Genomic DNA, 21,951 nt, shown 5'->3' with positions numbered 1-21,951 from the left:
ATTCAGATATTTGAAAATGTCTGCGTAGAAATGTTGATGGTAATATTTGATTTTCTATATGAAGTTTAAAAAATCAATGATCAAATAAAAAACCAACATCCCATTTGGGAAATTTAGACGAAAGTGCGTTGTGATAGAAAATAATTTGAAAATTAAACCCAATTTAAGAAGCATCAGTTTAAATAAACACATCCTAATCCAGCAGCTAACTGGAAAGATATCGAGAAAGGTCCACGCGGATCGTTGTCGTCGTCGTCGGGACGAAATGAAAAACCAGAAAAAAGTAACGGTGCAGGTTTTGTTCTTAAACTCAGACTCACTGTGAAGCCCCTGGTCGAACTTTTTGAGTTGTCCTCAACATAAGTACACATGAAAATGCAACAAACCGATTGTAATATATACAAACCGGGGGGAAGAGAGAAAAAAAGGTTCGAGTTGCGAAAGGCCTTTTGCAGTTCTTCTGACGATTAAGGTCTATCATCTCCTATGAGATGTCCAAGCGTAGTTGCGACGCGTTAGAACATATCTGCCGATATCTGGCGAATACTAATTGTTAGCTGCCCGTCAGCGAACCCTTTAGGATTCTTGCTTAGGACTCATGGATCGTTAATAAGAGCTTTAGACGACACCTTTGGCATTGTTTGTTTTGTTTCCAGAAACAGCGATTATAGTCGTTTAAACATTCTTGTGGCATTCGCGACATTATATCAACGACACAGTTGGCCGACTGTATATGAAAAACTTTTCCGGTACAACTATGTTCGATGGTTACTTTTGGGCTTGAATTCATGTACATTTGCTCGGGGGATAATTGACTTGCCAACTTAACTATATCACCATATACTGAGCCGATCTGAGGACATTTTTGAATTTCTCACACACTGGGGTCTAGAAAACTTTTTTTTGGTTCGAAAATCATCAATTTTTTTTCTCAGATTTTTTTAGTAACGCTTTTAAGAATAAACTTGAACTTTAAAGTGTGTATGAGAAAATTTAATATTTTTTCTGAACAATCTACATCTTTTCTTTCTTCTATGAAACGGAGCCTGATAACAATTTTATGATAAGTTTTAATTTCTCTAAAGGAAATTTTTCGCTGAACAACTTTGTCGGAGACCATAACTTCGTATCTTTTCAGGCAAAAACACATTACAAGCTTTTGAATTGGGATAAGGCTTTTGAAATTGAAAAACAATCAATTTAACTGACATCACTGCAGGTGCCTAGTGAGGACTTGCTCGCAAAGTTTTTCAATGCCAAAAGACAAACCTGTTTTAACAGCTTATAACTTTTTCGCCAGAAATGGTACAAAGGTACAATCTTTGACAAAGGTGTCAAACGGAAAATTTCTTTTAAATAATTTTTCAATTGGCAAAAACTCCATCAGCCAGCTCCGTTTCACAGAAGAAAGATGTACTATAATGATTTTTCAGAACAAAATATTGAATTTTTCCATACAAACATAAAAGTTAAAATTTATAAGTTAAACGTTTCTTAGAAATTCTGTAAAAAAATATGGATGAGTTTTGATCCAAAACGAAACTTTTCAGACCCATGGGTTTAAAATTAAAAATTATCCCAAACGACTCAGTATAAGATCACAAGCCTTCTGTGGCATAACTCTGGTGATCATTGATGTTGTCTAGAACAAACGAGTACAGTTTAACTTCGAGAAGCATCAGCAGACAACAGCTAAATGGCGAAAAAAGTGATGTTTGATGTTGGGTTCTATATGTTTCAAGATACACATTCCAAGAAATGAATGAAAAAAAAAGATCCTCATTGAATGATCAATTTATCTCGAAAGAATGTTTTAAAGAAAATTTAAAAGAGTAGTATTGTGAACCTTAAAATCAACTTCAGGGAGGCACTTATTCGATACTTGTATTTTTTTCTGTATCGTGAAGTTGCAATGGAACGCCAGTTGAAATTCTTTGAAAACTCTTTAGTCGACAAAAGAGTACAACAGATATTTTTAATGAAAAAAAGCCTTGTAGTAATTGTTACCCTTTGGAAGCTACTTTATGTTTAACTCTCAAACTTCAAAAAAATAGAAACAGAAATAAAAAAAAACTTCTTTTGAGCTTGTTTAAAAAAAAACTTTTGGACTCATTTTTGGAAAAACAATTTTTTTCGCATATCATTTGTCCAGCATTTAATCGCCAATCGATGGGAATACTCTATCTTGGCAATCTTCAATAAAACTTTTCAACATTGTATAACGTACATTGCCAAAAGCAGAGTTTTACAATCAGTTAAACATAATTTTCTTCATAATTGCTAGTACACTTACTCAATAATATTAAATAACCTGTGTAGTTCTTTAGTGAAGACACCGAAATATTTGATGAAATAAAATAGCAAAAAAAAAATTTCATTAGAAAGTCAGCTGTGGAAAAATCAATTTTCATGATACTACAAATAAAAATTGTCAAAGCGACATCTTGAAATTATTAGAATTTAAATTATATTTCCAGGAAAAACACGAATAAGGTAAATATCACGAAACATCCTGACTCTTTGAACGGACAAGCGTACAGAACCAAATTTATTTGTTTATTTTTTTTTATATCAAGGGTTATTTGAAAATCCATACTATTTAAAGATCTTTATGAAAATTGTATTGATTACAGCATTTTTCAAATGAATAAACTGAAAATAACTTTCAATGTGAAATCGGGCGAGGAATCCGAAAATGAAATTCACTAAACTTTCAAAAGAACAGTTTTTGATTAATACTTCAAATTTTAAATTTAAAAAAAATCAAAAAAGTACTTGTACTCATATTCAAATACTTCCGACTGCATAAATAGACCTTGAAATTACGTTATGAGAAATGAGTTATAAGTTATCATTATGAGTTTATTCCGCAAGTGTCATTCGAGCTTTTTGTAACTGAAGATGTCAGTAACAGAGAAGCGTTCCACATTCAATGGACATGAGAAACGTCTAGTTAAAATGAGTAGGAATATTATTTTTCAAAAACATTTAAGTGATTTATATTTATAAAATCCTTATTCTATTCAAATTAAAAAATAATTGAATCTGACCATTAGATTAAAAGCTAACGTGCTTTTAGTTTGTATCCGAAATAATTAAACGCCCTCTACGTGTACATAACAAAACTTAATAAAACTGCATTGTGTCTAAGTTTTAGGGGGCTAAATTTTCAAATGATAGCTGAGGATAAGAAACAAACTCAGCTAAGGGTTAGAAAGGTGACTCAGAAAAATTGTGTGTAGAGGTCGCAATAGCAATAGATAATGTTTTTTGAATTTTTTTTTTCATGCAAAAATTTTACAACTTTATAAAATCACCAATTTAAATTTAGTGTCCAAAACAACATAAAGAAAATTTTAGTTTGAAACTTACATGGCAAAAAAAACCGAAACTTTGAAAAATTTAACATTTTTGTCAATAAAAGCAATAGAAATATTCCCTTCAACCATTTGGATATTTGCATAGCAACTTACATTTATCAATCAATACTTAGAAATCGAAAACACTCACTAAAGAAGATGGTATGTTGCTATTGAAATTCTGGGAACTGAGCTTTTCATATACCGTGGTTGATTAAAAGCAATCTTTGCTTTGATTGAGTAGAACTTTTCACCCAAACAGGCTCATAACACGTACCGTATACTGGGGTCACTTTGACGCCCGGAATGACTTTGATGAACAATAAATTTTTAAAGATGGTTATGAATTACTAGGTCCAAAGTTAAATTACTTGAAAACTTTTTTCTGCGAATGAAGGCCTTTAAATTGAGGTTCTTATAGGCTTAACTTGGTTTGTATTCGAAGATTTGTAATGTTATTAAAATTTTATAAAATTCAAAATATATGTTTTTTCTAAGGCTAAATATTTCTCCTAGTAATATAAATGCAATAATAAGTAAACGTTTTGTTTTATGTGAAAGTTTTTTTTTCTTTGTATATATGGCCATTTGTGCCGAAGGGGTACAAGTATTTTTTTATTTGCAAATGGTTTTATTAAGTTATTTTACTTATAAAGTTTTTATGTGCCGGGAGTATTTTCCCTAACTTTGGGTTTTTTTTTTTAAATATGTCTTTATTAGTCTTTTAATCATTACATTCAAGTTACATTATTAAAGTTAAATTAAAGTGTTCAGATCAATTATGATCAGTTCAACTCTTTGATACAGTTAATTTTAAACATTGTTTATTTGATTTAAATTTGCTTAAGCAATAAATAATTTGATTTATAGGAGAATATCCTTTTGAGCAAAAAAAAAAAATGTATAAACTTAATCCTAAATCCTAAAAACTAACTTAATTGTAAAGAGAACGAATCTCTGCGATGGAAGACTGCATCGATTTGCCTCTGAAGTTGGAGATGATGTTGTTGGCCATCTCTCCGATCGATTCTATGCCTGCAATCCGATGAAGATCTTCGGTGCTGTGCCAAGGTGGAAGCCGCAAAATCATTTTCAGAACCTTGTTCTGAATCCTCTGGATGGCTTTCTTCCTCGTCGCGCAGCAGCTAGACCAAATCGGAACTGCATACATTATCGCTGGTCGGAAGACTTGCTTGTAAATAAGCATCTTATTCTTCAGGCAAAGTCGGGATTTCCTGTTGATGAGAGAATAAAGAGATTTAGTGTATTTATTACATTTAGATTGAATATCTTCAATGTGATTCTTAAAAGAAAGATTCCGATCAAGTGTGAGTCCCAAGTACTTCACGTGATCAGACCATTCTAATGAAACCCCATTAAAAGTTATGGAATGATTTTCATTAGGTTTTAAAAAATTTGCTCTTGGCTTATGGGGAAATAAAATAAGTTGAGTTTTGGAAGCGTTAGGAGAAATTTTCCACATTTTCAAGTAATTCAAAAAGGAATTTAAATTTTGTTGCAATCTACTGCGTACCACCCGTAAATTTCGACCTTTGGCTGAAAGCAAAGTATCATCAGCAAATAATCTTCTACCTTTTCCTTCTGGTACATCAGGAAGATCAGAAGTAAAAATATTATATAAAATTGGCCCAAGTATACTACCCTGAGGGACACCAGCTCTAATAGGTGTCCTTTCAGAGCATGAATTTTGATAACTTACTTGTAAGGTTCGGCTAGTCAAATAATTTTGAATAATTTTGGTGAGATATACAGGAAAATCAAATCGAGCTAATTTAGCTACTAAACCTTTGTGCCAAACACTGTCAAAAGCTTTTTCAATATCAAGAAGAGCAACACCAGTTGAATAACCTTCAGATTTGCTAGCGTTAATCATATTAGTTACACTCAAAAGTTGATGTGTAGTAGAATGTCCATGACGAAAACCAAATTGTTCATCAGGGAAAACAGAGTTCTGATTAATGTGAATCATCATTCTATTCAAAATAACTCTCTCAAATAGTTTACTTAAAGAGGGAAGCAAACTAATTGGTCGATAACTTGAAGGCTCTGAAGCACTTTTTCCAGGTTTCAAAATTGGAGTTACTTTGGCATTTTTCCATTTATTGGGAAAATAAGCCAAGTGAAAACATTTGTTGAAGATTTTAACTAAAAAATTTAAAGTACTTTCAGGCAACTTTTTAATAAGAATATAGAAAATCGAATCTTCCCCCTGGGCTTTCATATTTTTAAATTTTTTGCGAATCAATTTTAATTCATCAATATTTGTTTCACAAGAACTTTCAAATACATTTTGCCTAGAAAGAATCAAATTCAAGGGAAATTTGAGCATCAATTGGACTTACAACGATTAAATTAAAATCATGAGCAGACTCAAATTGTTGGGCTAATTTTTGAGCTTTTTCTGCGTTAGTTAAAAGAAGTTTATATCCATCTTTCAAAGTAGGAATTGGCTTCTGGGGCTTTTTCAGAATTTTAGTTAATTTCCAAAATGGCTTTGAGTAGGGTTTTATGTCGTCTACTGTTTTTGCAAAATTTTCATTACAAATAAAATTTTAACGATGTTTGATCTCTTTTTGAAGGTCGCTATAAATAAATTTCAAATAAGGATCCCTAGTTCGTTGATATTGGCGTCGACAAATGTTTTTCAGTCGTATCAAAAACTGAAGATCATCATCAATTAAAGGTTGATTAAATTTATGTTTAACTTTAGGTATTGAAGCGGCTCTAGCATTGACTATTGAAGTTGTCAAATTTTCTACAGCCAAATCAATATCTTCTATTGAATTCAGTGGAACGTTTACATCTAAATTACGTTCAATAAAATTCATATATCGCTCCCAGTTAGCCTTTTGAAAGTTAAAAGTTGATTTTAAAGGGTTTTCAATGGGACTTTGGGATAAAGAAAATGTTACTGGAAGGTGGTCTGAATCGAGGTCCGCATGAGTAACTAATTGACTACAATGCTCGCCTAAATCCGTTAGAACCAAATCAATTGTGGAAGGATTTCTAATTGAAGAAAAACAAGTATGCCCATTAGGATATTCAACAGTATAATAACCTGCAGAGCAATCATTAAACAAAATATTCCCGTTAGAATTTGATGAAATATTATTCCAAGATCGGTGTTTTGCATTAAAGTCACCAATAATAAAAAAATTAGATTTATTTCTGGTGAGTTTTTGTAAATCTCCCTTCAAAAAATTTTTCTGTTCACCGCCACATTGAAAAGGCAAATATGCGGCAACAATTATAATTTTCCCCATAGAAGTTTCTAATTCAATTCCAATTGTTTCTAAGACTTTTGTATTGAAAGAAGGAAGAAGTCTAAATTTGAGACGACTATTGATGACAATAGCTACACCCCCACCTTGTCGATCAAGTCGATCATTTCGTAAAATTTTAAAGAAAGCATTGCTTTTCAAGTTATTGTCTGGCTTTAAAAAAGTTTCAGTGATGGCAGCAAAATGTTTGTTTTGAGTTTTCAAAAATAAAAAGAATTCATCTTGGTTAGCCAGCAAAGATCTAGCATTCCAATTCATAATATTTAAACATCTATTTGGATCCATGAGGGAATCGTAAATTCATAATAATTTTGTTAGCATAATTAAAAGAAGTTTGGAAAGCTTCAAACATTGAATTTGCTTTCAACATAAGTTGCATCATTTCCATTAAATTTTGATGCAAAAATTTTAATTTTTCCTCAGTAATCTCACCCAAATCAACAAAATTGTTAGGATCAGAAAATGAAGGAGAAGAACAAGTATTTGAATTTCGGGGATTTTCCCAAGCCTTCGCATGAACGTTGAGACTTGGTTTTTTCCCATTTTTATTAGTTAAACCTGAAGAGGGAAACCCATTTTCAACCACCTCTGAGAACGATAAACAACGAGTCTGTGGCGCAGAATCAGCCCAGGTAACATTAAAATCACTTCGGGTATTACCCAGCCGTGATTCCAATGTAGGCCGAGGCTGACTGCGAACAGGCAGGTTGTTTGCCGGTCTGACGTGTGAAGACGAAAAAGAGGAAGGAGGAGAAGAAACTTTTCTGGAAACTTTGGGATTTTTCCTAGAAGCAACAATTTTTGCCCTAACGGGACAGTCTAGAGAATTTGAGGAATGATTACCTGCGCAATTCGCACACTTAAAAAATTCTGTTTTTGGCTTATCACCACCAAAAAGGCATTTAGATTTTTCATGATCGAATGAGCCGCAAAACATGCATCTGGCATTCATTCTACAATTTTTAGTGCCGTGACAAAAAGCTTGACAACGACGACATTGCGTAATGTTTTGTAAAAAATTGGTAGAAGATTTACGAAAAGGTTCGAATTTGACTCGACAATGAAACATAAGACGAGCCTTTTCAAGAATTTGCAAATTATTAACCTGATCCTTTTTAAAATGGATCAAATAAAGCTCAGGAGCAAAACCAACACTACTGGTATTATTCGTGTTGGTTCTTTTCCTCATTTGAATTACTTGAATTGGAGAAAAACCTAACAAAGAATTTAATTCATTTGTGATCTCATCCGGTGTTTGATCGCCAGTGAGACCACGAAGTACAACTTTAAATGGACGATCACTTCTAGTGTCGTACGTAAAAAATTGGTGTTTTTTATTATTCAAATAATTTAAAACCTTTTGAAAATCATTAAAAGATTCTGCCAATATGCGAGCAGTTCCCCTTCGACCGATCTGAAAAGAAATCTTCACATCCTTGACGGAAGTGACGATTTCTTTTCGAAAGGCATACTGTTCGTTAACGACATTTCCTTTATTCTAAAACGGATTGAATACCTAATATACGCCGACGATATTAAACTATTTCTGAAAATAAAAACAACCGAAGATGTTGAAACATTTCAAAACGAAATCAATGTTTTCTTTGAATGGTGCAACAAAAGTTTACTTCAATTGAATGTTAAAAAATGCAACTCTATATCATTTAGCAGAAAGCAAAGTTACCCCATCATTGAAACAAAATTAGGCAATCAACCAGTACAAAAATGCAAAATTGTAAGGGATCTTGGCGTCATACTGGATTCAAAACTCACGTTTGTAGAACATCAGAACAATATCATCAATAAAGCAAATTGCATGCTAGGATTTGTAAAACGTTTCAGCAAACACTTTCAAGACCCATACACCATAAAATCACTTTATATATCCTATGTTCGTTCGATACTGGAGTATTGTAGCATCATATGGAATCCTTATTCAAATATTCACGAGCAACGTCTCGAATCAGTTCAAAAACAATTTTTGTTATATGCGCTACGTAAAATAAATTGGACCACTTTTCCTCTGCCATCGTATGAATCTCGTTGTAAGCTTATTGATATAGAACCTCTCAGTAAACGCAGAGAATTTTCCCAAATTGCATTTGTAAATGATGTTGTTACACAAAGAATAGACAGTCCTGAATTACTTTCAAAACTAAATTTTTACGCACCCTCCCGTCCATTAAGAAATAAACATTTGTTCTACATTAAACTTTACGACAAAGACTATGCAAAACATCAACCTATTAATCAAATGATGTACAAATACAATTTACAAAGTGAAATTATAGACGTAGCGATGAACAAAACACAATTAAAAAAGGCATTCAAAAACAACTTCATAGAACAACAAAATAGCTTACATTAGTTTTAAGTAGTTTTAAGTATTGTAGTCTACATAGTTTGACTTAATCTATATATATAAAAATGAATGTTTGTCTGTCTGTCTGTTCCCTATAGACTCGGAAACTACTGAACCGATCATCGTCAAAACTGGCATCTGAGGGTTTTTGAGGCCGGGGATGGTTTCTGTAATATTCAAAACTCCATCCGACTTAAGAGAGGGGGAGCTTCCATACAAAATTTGTAGTTTTTCGAAACAAATTAAAGTCATGACATCCATTTTCTCGAGACTTTTTTCTTCCTTTGGGCGGTTTGTTTTCCGTCTCCAAGGTCGAGGCGTCGCGAGCCAACGTCGCAAAAGGATAGTAACCCAGGCATAGCATACTGATCAGTGGGAATATTTTGGCGCGTATTTCTCAACCAAGAATATTTTCATGGCAAGGGGTGGCGATATGAAGCCTTGATGTGATTTTTTTCTACTTGATTCCTAGCTCATTTGTTCAGCACATGGTTATGAATGACGCCTAGATGAGACCCAGATTGACATTTTGCCGATCGAATAAAACATACATTTTTTTGCCAAAATCTGAAATTCAAAAGTCATGGCATCCATTTTTAGAGATTTTCTTTTATTTGAGGGGTTTGTTTTTCGTCTCTATGATCAAACAAACGTCGTCGCAAGTGGATATTAACCGAAGCATTGATTGTTCATTGATCGCTGGAAAAATTTAACAATCAGGCGCCTGTTTCTCAACCAAGTACCTCAGCTTTCTTATGCACGTGGGGGCGATATGCAACCTAGATGTGTTTATTTCTTGCTTAATTGCACGTGGTAATAAATGACGCCTAGATGTGACACGGATTGGTATTTTATCAATCGAATCAAAACCAATTGAAAGATTTGCAAAAATACTTCCATATTTAGTTCGTGTTAATGTAGGTAGCATTCGACTTTTCATTCAAGGAACATAAGAACATGTTCAAACGTTCAACTTTTCCTGTTAAAATAAAATTAAAAATTATGTTTTCTTCTAGAAATTGTTACTTCGGCCCAAATACACAACTGAAACGAATTTAGAAATGAAAATAAGAGCTTTTTATTTTAAATAATTCTGAAAAAACCATCGTACTTTTTGCTTACATACCAATTCAAGTACGTACTTAACATGAAAAGTGTTTTTGTGTTACATGGCTGCATGAAAGAGACTTTTGATCAGCTTCGGTTTTGAAAAGCGAGACTTTAGAACTGATATTCAACTGGATGCAAAATGTTTATGAGAAATTTTGAGTATACCCTTAAAGTGTTAAAAACAATATTTTGAGTATACCCTTAAAGTGTTAAAAACAATATTCTCTTCTGTCAACTTACACGGTGGGCTAAGGGCAAACGTCGAACTTTGAAGAAATTCATCTTCAAAATTATTCAATATGTTGGAAAGACCAGAAGGGGTATTCCGAATGTTGAAACTGAAGCGGATATTGAAAATTCTTAAATGTCTTTGTAAATGAAGGTTTCGTTAAAAGTGAAGTAACAAACATAAATTTATACTGCAGGAATACTGCAGATATATCAGTGAAACTTGATAGAACAAAAAACAGGAATTCGCATTAAATCCATTTTAAAGCCATTACTCTGACGCATCTGTAAAAAAGCTTTGCATTGACACTTGCCCCAATATACGGGACAAATGTTAACTTAGAAATTTGTTTTTGCCAACATATTTGAATATTTGACTGTCAAAGAGGAAATTAAAAAAAACCCTGAGAAATTATTTAGTGATGCAATTGTTTTTTTTTCAAAAATATTTATATTTTTGCCGTAGTAAATTTATTTAAAAAAAAAGAAATTTTCACTGTATATAATACATAACTAATTTAATATATTTTTCATTACCATGATAAGTGCTGTTTGGGTCTCGAGCCGGTTAAATTTGCCCACCTTCTTCAAGCAGTGGGGGACAAAATTGGAAAAGATGGGAAAGCTCCCATGTAAATTTAAGATAAAGAGCTTTTCAAAGAAGGGACCATATTTAAAAAGGTTTTTTGGGTACAGAGAACAAATTTCAGATCTTGAAAAACGAGTTTAGAGATCAAGTTTCAGTAAATAATATATACCATCTTTGAATTGCAATTCAGAACTGCAGCTGCAGCTCTCATTTCAAAGTTGTTGAATCTGAAGTATGATGAGGTTTGATTTAAAAAAATGCTCTCTTAAATCTAAGTTTGAATAAATTTTTATAAATTACATTTATTTCCGGAAGGTGTAGCAAAGCACAACGGGTCAGCTAGTAAATAAATAAAATTGTGAAGTCAGGAATCGTGACCGTTATTGGTGGAATCTTTTCGTTTTTAAGAGTATAAGAAGAAGAAGGTTTCTTAGTACTCTTATAAGAATTAAATATGAATATTTCCTCATCACCGATGTTATGAAGGACATCGAATGAGTTGGAAATTTCAACTTTTTTGGGCGATGGATCTGAATTAGGCTCGGCAATCCGTTTCCTACCGGCCCTTGAGCCAGCCGATGACTTCCCCATGCTGGAAAGAAAAGAGAAAATATGAATAAAAGAAAATGAAAATAATTTTAGCACTGAAAAGTGCTGATTGAAATACAGGTAAGGGAAAAATAAATAATGTAAAATGTTCCTGCAGGTACACAGCAACGATACGATGCTCCGGCGTACGTGTTGACGGCTCAACGGTACAGATGGAAGTGTCCTAACTTTGGGTTAGTAAGAGGGGGCCCGTAGGGTATAAGTGCATAAAGGTTTATTTCCAGAAACCACGCCTCTAAGGATGTTATAGGTATAGTTTAAGTGTTAATTCCAGGGTTATTTTGTGATATTTTATTTATTAATAAAGGACATTTTCGAAAAAAAATTCTGGTATAGAACAAATAGTATAAAAGCCTATCAAATGGTTGAGTTAGAAGAAAAAAAGAAAATGGGAATAGTGGGTGGGTTTTAGAAATTGTATGAAGGTAAAATTATATTTTTTGTAGCCAAAACATATTGAGATATCTTTATAATTTTTGCTCTTCTTTATGGCTTAAATGGTATCAAAACAATAGCTGGATGGAAGATAATTGAATATGATTAAACAGGGTTGCCTGATTTTTTTCAGCACGTGCCCGTGCCGGACAAATCCGGAAAATTTAATCTTAAAACTGGCCTAATCCAGGCATTCGATTTTGAAATTATCGCTCAACAAACTGCGTTGTATCCGTTCAAATTTGATCAAAATCCAATAATTTTTCAAAAAAAAAAAAAACGAGAATAAAAAAAAAACTTTTTTTTATTAACACTCATCAGCAGATTTTAAACCGTATTTAAGGTTTCCAAAAAACCTTTATGATTATTTTTGTAAAACTTGCTTTTACAACACATTTTTTTTTTTGAATTATTTGACAAATACCTAAATTGAATAAATCTGGGCTTTTTACAACGAAATTCGGGCAATCGGACCGGACTGGACTTTTGCCAATTTTTGTATTAAATAGCAAAATAAATCCCTTTAAATCCAGGCAATCTGTTAACCCTAGGATAAAACCATAGTGATTAACGTTGTTTCGATATATGATATCTGGTTTAATCATGAATATTTAATTTAAGTCACTAATGTTGTTTGAATACTCTGCAATCAATTATCATGGCGTATTTTCCCTTACCTCGCTAGGTGTTTGAAAACTTGTTAGTTGTTACGTCTTAAATATTAAACAAGAAATTAAAAAAGAACAAATTTTTCCCCCGGTATTAGAGAATTTTTTTTATTAAACCAGTGCAACTGCTAAAAATCATGAGCATTTTTTTTTATCAGTTTTACATTGGGCCAAAAAATATGAAAAAAAATCCTCATAAAGAAGTGTAACTGATGCATTTCTATAAAATGAAGATTATTTCTTGAAGTATTCTACGAAAAGTTGATAATATTTTTTCTTAAAACTATTTGAACTTCATTTAAAGGGACTTCAACATAATTTTCCATCAGGATTTGAACGATTCCTATGGAATTTTCCTCAAGCACTCATAAATTTGACATTTGAACTTTTAATACTTTATCGAACTCAAGATTTTTCCTAAAAATTTCGTGAAATGACGAAACATAAATAATAAGTAGAAAAAAAGTTTTAAAAAAACATGCAGTTCCTTCAAAAACTTCAATTTCTTTATGAGTAAATGACAGTATTACTTGATTCAAGTTGGAATGGCAGCACTGTCTTGCTGTAAAACAAAACTAAAGATATTTTCATCTGGTTTGCCTAAGTTTCCAAAGCTGTTAACAAAATATCCGTTTCGGGGAAATTTGTCTTTTAGATTGTTGTTTTTCCCGTTGCCGCAAATATTTACCCATTTTGATAGGTTAATTTATTCTATTAATACTATTAATTTTTTTTTAATTGTCCAGAATGCATTTATCCGAAGATGTATAAATATGTGGGAGTACGATTACCATTTTGACCTCTATCCCGGATTTTTCGGTAGAAAAATATTTTACTTAATAAAAAAGGGGGGATGGAAATTATCATTTGAAAATTTTCAGGGACATTCAATCGGTTTCAGGTGTCAAATTACTAGCCAGGTGTTGACAAAAGGCGTCATCCATAGAAATTGTTCACTGCTTTTGCGTTATTAAAGTTCCAATGGATTGGTTTGCAAATTTGCGCACGGAAGTTTTAAGAGACGGACAATCTTTTTCAGATATCAAATTTTGTAAAACGGCCATCGGAAGGTTTCGTCCATATTGACATTTCAATTTTTTTTGGAAATATTTGCGTTGGTTTGCTACGATCAAATCGAAATTTCTACACGGGGTTTATATAAAATGGTCAATTCATTTATGATTTCAAAATTTAAATCAAACAACAGATTAAATGGTCTTCTATTTATATTTCTCTGTTCATTTTTTTTTTTTGCTTTAATTTCGTGATCATGCATTGGTTTGAGACGAAAATCTACATATGGGAGTTTTTTGGGACGGGAAATTGATCCTTGATTTTTTTTCGAGACCTCAGAAAAAACGGTAATCCGTATTAAGTGTTGAATATTTTCGATTAATTTAGTGAATTTGTATTGCATCGAGAAGAAAATTCGTACTCGGAAAAATGAAATTGGAAAATGATAAGAAATCAATAATTATACTATCACATATTGCAAATTCAAAGCGATACGGAACTCAAGCAAAGTGTTTTTTGTAAATTTTTGTAGACATACTTTAGTGGTCCACAAAAATATTACTATTCGCTTACACAAAAAACAGTTCGATAATTTTTTTTTGCAAAAAACATAAGTGATCCACAATAATATTATTATTTGCTTAGAAAAATACACTTTAAAAATAATTTTTAGTAAAAATACACATATCTTGTCCATCAGTCGTCTACATTTTTTCGCATCTTCTTTCATACGCAAATTTGTTCATCAAACAAAATAATATTTATGATTGAGTGATCCATAAAAAAAATCAAAACAACTCTACCAGAAAATTAAGACGGTGGTCAATCATTAATCTTTCCACAAAAATTAAAGAGAGTGGTGTTATTTGTCTCAAGTATAACGTGATGAGTTTAAACATTTGATCACCTAAATTTGCTGTAAATTTTCATTCAATGTAGACCCCTACTTTTGTAAACAAACAACGCTTGACTTTTAACTGCTAGAAAACGGTGCTTTTCATACAAGGAGTGTTTCCCAGGCAGCATTAAACCTACCTCAAACGATAGTAAAGTGACCACCATCACTATCTTATTAAGTGAGAATCCTTAAACTGACTGACTGAATTGACTTGACTTCTCCAGCATCAACAGACTGACCGAGAGAGCTGAATGGCGGTGTTCGGTTGCTTATGCTTTATGTTCAGCATGACTAGACAACTCTGTCCACCAGCAGTCCATACAACTTGATATGTGTCGGTTCAGTTCACACAAGTAAGGTTAAAGCCAAAGATCACGGGGGCCTTTTGAAGTGAAAAGATGCTCCGATTCAAGATGAGTGAAGTTTTTTTTCACATAAGCAAGCCCTTTGGGAGATAACTTTATAGAGCGGGTTTGATGTTGTTGGATTATCTCCTGGTCATCATTGTTATTATTAGTTGAGATGCGGTTGTTTTGTGGCCATGTTTATGCGCTCGAATTAAATGGTCTTTTGAAAATGTGCACTTTAACGCTTTGATAAGATTGGCACAAACAAGGCTGGGAATGTGTGCTGTTTGCTGAACCGAAAGGCGGTGGCTCTCCTGATGAATGGGCAGATAATACGAACGGTTAGGAAAAATAGAATGAATTTGTTGGCCGTCACTCTTGCCTTTGAAGGGATATAGCATCTGGATCAAACAATCTTGAAGAAAAGCACATCAATAACGTGTTGGAAAATATTTAATGCTCTTAAACCCCAGTTTTTATTAGGTTCATAATTAAAACACGTTAATTCTAAAACAAACCTAAACTTTCAGAACGAACTTACTTGCTAAAAATGGACATCATCGATTTAAGTGTAATACCTGCAAATAGAAGAAACAAATAGACATCATTAGTGCTCACATAGTACGCATTTATTAACAATTTCAAGTTAACAACATTGAAAACAAGCGTAATTACGTTATTAGAAACTAATTTGCCTGCCATTACCCACACAAGCAGTCGGGCCGATCCCACTTTTCCTACCCACACAAGCGGTTTTGCGTCGTCGATCGCCTTTTCTTGGCAGAAATACCGACACCAGGGCCAGGGCACGTCAGTTGGTCTTCAGTATATTTAGTTGTGGGATGAGAAAAACCGCCGCCAAACCAATAAACGAATGATGGTAGCCACCAATCGATGACCGACCGAAGGCAAGGCGGCACTTCTCATCCACCCAGGCACCGGCCGTAATTAGGTGTAATTTCTTAATCAATTAATTAATTTTCAAGTGCACGCCCATGAAAAAGAGCATCGGCGCATGTGATGTCGGAGATGCGTGGAGAGCATCTTTATATGGGTTGGACGATCTAATCAGGTGGTGGATCTGATAGATTGTATGGAAATAAAAAAAAAATATGGAACAGACAAATTCCACGCCATTGTATCGCTCGGAAGTGATTTTAATCCGGTCCCGAAGCACAAAATCTCAAAATCGTCAATAATTTCGATAATTTAAATGACAAAATAGCATCGGAAAGAAGCAATTTTTTTTTTAAATATTTATGATATAGGTTTGAAGATCAAATTTTGTAATGGATAAAGTGTGAATTTTGACTACTTTTTCAAAATGAATAATAACAAATATATGAATGGATTTATTTGGGCAACTTGCATACTACGTTTTGAAGCCAACAGATACGGCTTCATCGTGTAGAAAAGGAGGATTTGTTTATATTCAATGCAAATGTTTTGAATAACGATTCAACACTCTCAAATGAGTGATTAAAAAAAAATAAACTTTTCAAATTTATAAAGAACATTAGGGGAGAATGAGGATACTTGATCCCTGGGGATACTTGATTCCTTAGCTATATCTCGAAACTGGAATGTCTTACAAAGATCAAATGTTCTAGGAAAATTTGCCAAAACGAACAAAATAACAATGCTTGTAGTTTAAAAATTTTTTTACAAAATAATTGTTTGAGTAATTGAACTTTGTTTGAAAAATTTCACAAAATGTAACTTGAAGATCTTTTTTCATCACTTTAAAATGTTCCTTACATGGGAAAATTATAAAAAAAATATTTGTTCCAATGTATCAATCGTTCGAGCGTAAAATGAACTTTATAATGCCATATTTTCAAAGCAATGGAAAACTCTCAACTTTTTTCAGAAAAAGTTTTCTAAAATAATAATTATGGGTACAATTGATCCCCTAGAGTTGGGTACAATTGATCCCCATTCCAAACGGCATATTCTTCTTCTGAATTGATCATTATGATTGCTGATTACGAAATTACTAATATTTATCCAAAAACTAATATTTATCAAACAATTGTCTGAAGAAAAAAGCAAAAATAATTAATTTTCTCTTAGTTATAAAAAATAGCGCCTTTAAGTATGCAATGTTATTAGCGTTGAGACAACGTTATAGAATTTTCTTCTTATGTCTGCTATAAATTGTGAAATGAGAACAATCATGGCCAATTAACATTCTTTCTTGGGGTTTTGTTTGATTTTTATACAAGGATTAGGGCTTCCTGAATAAAAGATCAAGTCTCCTTCAATAGGGGATCAAGTCTCCCCTAACTTCAGAAAAATCGCAATTTTTTAACTCCCACGAAAATGCTTCTAGCTCATCAACGGGTTCAAGTATCGTTCTAATTTTTGGAGCGTAGAAACTTGAAGTTACAAGCTGTCAGAAAATGTCAAAGACGGCGAGTTGCTAATTTTTTCCAATAAGATATGGTGAAAATAATAAAAGGGGATCAAGTATCCCCACTCTCCCCTATACATTATCTAACAAAAAGAACTAAGATCTGCATTGGAAATGACGAGACAATTCTGAAATACTCAATTTAAAAGAAATCCAGTTGAGTTACAACAGCATGAATTCACGTCACATATGTAATTTTAATTTTTGTAAAAATGTCTAAGGGAAATATTCTCTAAAAGTAGCTTGAATCTGATTGTGAGATATTTACGAATCAAACATAATTTGCTATTTTTTTTTTTAAATTATTCAAAATTAAAAAAAAAACTAAATTAAAGCAAAAAAATATTTGAAAAAAATTTGGTGAAAATTTTAATATAGATTGTGAGATTTCTGTAATTTTAACGCACGGTTCCTCAATATATTGTTATAAAAGTGCGAGTGAAATTGATGTTCAATCAATTCTGCATGAATTCACGTCAGAAACAAGATTGCCGAAATCACAGGAAAATCTGTAATTTCACAGAACTTTGAGCAGTTTTTTATCACAGAATCCGTGCGTGACACAGAACATAAAAATTCGACAAATTCACCGATTTCACAAAATTTTTGAATTTTTAACGGATTTCCAAAATTTTATATTTTTTTGCAAATATAAAATTTAGATTTTCACTTTGTTATTCAGTAAAGATTGATAAGATTGTTACTTTTTATTGATTTTACTCAACTTAAATGTGGAAAAGATCCAATTTATCATGAACTTTCAATAATTCATCAAAGAAAACCATCAAGAAATTTTTGGGTAAAATCACAGAAAGTCAGATTTTTTTTTCTCAAAGACACAGAATATTTTTCGGCTACTTTGGTCACAAAAGTAATCGAGCACAACACAATCACATTATTTTTTTTAAAGTGATGCAATCATACTCATTTCAAGGCAAATTTGATTTGCAACCGTTTGCCACTATATTTTTTTACCCTACAGTAAATTATATGACTTCTGGAATGATAACAGTTAAGAAAAGTCCGGAAAAGTGAATTCACGTCACGGTGCAAATTCGGTGCATTTCTATTGATTTCATCTCGAGATTTTCCTCGAGAGAAATATTGTATTGTGGATCCTTTCCTCTTCCTAAATATCTCCTCACTGAAATCAGGAGGGTGTCTCAAACAACCATAGAGTCTTTTCCCGTATCAAAATATTCTCCCATGCCATATTTAGACCCATTTGATAGATTATTCCTCCAGGTGTGCAAACAATTGTATGGAAGAACTCTCCCCCCTTTCTGTTCTGTTCTGTAGAAATGGGTCTCAAACGCAAGAATCTTTTCACATATCCAAATATCCTCCCATGCCAAATTTAGTTCGATTTGTTCGACCAATTCTTGAATTGTTTTAAAATCTATATGTGAGCCCCCTGCCCTCGTTCAATCTCCACATTGAAAAAAGGGAGGGGTCTCAATCCATCTTAGAATCGTTCGATCAACTCAAATACCCTTACATGCTACAATCGATTCCATTCGTTTCCTAGTTCTCGAGTTGTTCTAACATGTTTCTTTTATTTGCACCCAAAATTCAACCATTACTCCAATCATGAGTTCTCAATACTTCAACGTTGTTAGCAAAAATGTGAATACCAAAGGATGATTCGATTGTTTGAGACCACCGGCAATGTCCTTCCAGCGCAACCTCATTGCGTATGACTGAAGGAAACGAATAAAAACGTGTTCATGTTCCTCCCTATCCCTTCACAAAAGAAGAAGGATGGAAACAATGGATGAATTAACTCAAGTAACCAAAAACTTCATAAAACAGGATCTTTAAAGATTACTCAGCACTACACAAGGGCTGTATACCATTCAGCTCGAAATTTAAGATCTTATCCATACTTTGAAGTTATTTAATCTAAACTGAGTAGAAGGCTATTCAGCTTCTGTATGAAACCTCTAATCAAAAAAAAATTCTGGAAAAAATAAAGCCATATTTCTATTTGATTTTTGACATTCTTATGGTTTCTCTTTGAAATTTCATCTACTGAAAATTATACTTACTTTAAAATTGGATGCTTGAAGAATTGAACCTGAACTCCCAAGATTAGCTGAGACCATTACCTCTGTTTCAGGTCAATGGCAATGGTTGGATTACTGGTTGTTAAAGTAATTACTAATAATTTTCCATAGACTTTTAAAAGTAGGCAAAATGATTTTAAATATAAATATTAGCAGTCCAGCTCCTTTGTACGAAAACTGACCACCATGAATGTTGGCGATTTTTGAGTTGTCAATTCTCAATGTTTTGAGTTTCGTCCTAGCTGAGCGTGGTTATCTTTTCCATCTTTTATTGCCGAATGATTTTCATAATCAGATTTGTTGCAGTACGTATGTATTTGTCCCGTTTTAAGAGCGCAATATCGGATTGATTCTTCCAAATTTAATGTTTTGATAAGGTCTCCATCATCCCCATCTTCAGATGAATCAAGTTGCGATCCAACAAAATTTACATTTCCTTCAAATCTTTGATGTTCAAAAAATATAGAATTATTGAAATATTGTGTTTGAAAAATCCAGTCCAAGGAAAGCTGGTGCTAAAACTAAACTTAGAATATGTAAAGTATTTTCTTATACCTATACCTACCCGAAATTTTACGTTTCCAAATTCTTTCCCCAGCCCATTTTTCTTCCAATCACCGGCGACGGTAATATAACAAACCATTCTTGATTATTTTTTGTAAATAATCCATGTTTTGTTCACAAAATGAGAATGCTTTCGAAAAAGTTTCTAAGAGATTATGAACAAACCATTTGGAAATTTTTGACACAACCCAATTCGCATTGAAGTTCCATAGAAATTCCTTAGAAGTTCCGCATGGAACCAAAAAGTTTGTAAGAAGATCCACATGAAATCAACCAGTACCTAAGAAGTTCCGCATGGAACCAAAAAGTCTGTAAGAAGTTATTTAAAAAGCAAAACAGGCCAAATTGACATTTGAACTTTTTTAGGTACCGTAAACTGGGGGAACTTTGATTGCTAGGGTAACTTTGATAAACATGAAATTTTTGCAGACAAGCATCATTAACTCAGTCTGAATTTAAAATATCTGAAATTTGTTAGCTACGATTTAAAGCCCAAAAATTGAATTTCAAATAGTCTATATTTGGTTTGTGGTTGGATTTTTTTTATTTTACTTAAAATGTAGTTTTAAAGTTTTAAAATACCGTTTTTCGAAGACTCGCAAACAAACACCTCTCCTGATAAAATGATAGCGTTTAGAAGTAAATCAGTTGTTTTATATGAAAGTTTAACTTTTTTCCTTTGTATAGGTATAGTTTCAAAGTTATTTTTATGTCACTATACGATAATTTTTAAATATTAAAAAAACAGACATTTTCTATGAGATAGCTTGTATACATCAAATGGCTAAAACCCTATCAAATGGTTAAGTTTAAATAGAAAAAGGTCATAGGAAATATTTGAGGATCTAGGGAATACAATGATGGTAAAATTTCATTTGTTTTTGAGGCCAAAAAATTTGAGTTTATATGTTTATAATTTTTGCCCCTTAAGGTATCCAGCAACATTGTCCATCTCTTGAGTAAGGTACATCGGGGTAATTGGGGACAATTTTTCATGTAGATTAACTTTGAAAATCATTGAAAAATCAGCAGTGGATCAATTTTGATAAAATTACGTTCGTGTTGTTTACAAATGCTAAAGAGATGAACTTGATAGACGCAAAGCGAGAAATGTTAGCACGTAAATTGTTATGGACTGCTTGTGTCTTCACTTACCCTGCTTTATGGGGTAAGTGGGAACGGTAGATTTTCCTTTTAATTTCTTAATAAATTTTCAACAAATTTGTGTTTTTTTGGTTGAATACGTTACTTTATTGCTCGAACCGTCCGAAATTTTGAAAAAAGTTAATGGTAGGGGAGATAAGGGCATAACGAGCACCCGGGGCATATTCAGCCCTCTTTTCTACAAAAGTACGTATTTCCTTAAATAAATTATCATGAGGATTTGTTTCGTACTTCCTATACTTTTAGTTTTTCACATAAAAAGTAATCTTCTGAACATCTTTACAGAGATATGAAAAAAAACCAGCTAGGTTCTCAAGTGACGAAAATATTATAATTTTCTAGCACTACACAATAAGCTTTTATGATCCTTAAATAATCTTGATCTATCATGTATGCACTGCAACATGATGTATCTACACATTGTTTCTCAATTTTCACAATCATAAATTTATGATTTTTCACTTTTATCAATTTTAAAACACGTTTTTACTTTAATTTGTTGGCTCGGGGCGAAAAGAGCACTATTAATCTGTGCACGATGAGCGTTTTCTGTAGTACAATCTAGCAGCAGCTTTACTAGTTTACATCTGACGATGTGGCCTATTGATTAGGTGTCGGAGAGATATTCATAAGACTAGAGTTCGATTTCGGTTCGAGGTGATTTTTTTCCATTCACCATCCATGATCGTTTTTCTATTGTTACATCATACGGCTAGTAGCATCATCTGCCAAACAAAGCATCAGAAACATAATGTTTGAGCGTGTGTGAATTGTTTGTATTCTACAAACAGACCTAGATTATTTTGTTATTGTCTTGTTTGAT

This window comes from Uranotaenia lowii, chromosome 2, assembly GCF_029784155.1.
Source record: "Uranotaenia lowii strain MFRU-FL chromosome 2, ASM2978415v1, whole genome shotgun sequence".
Lineage (NCBI taxonomy): Eukaryota > Metazoa > Arthropoda > Insecta > Diptera > Culicidae > Uranotaenia > Uranotaenia lowii.
Note: the sequence above shows the minus strand (reverse complement) of the source record.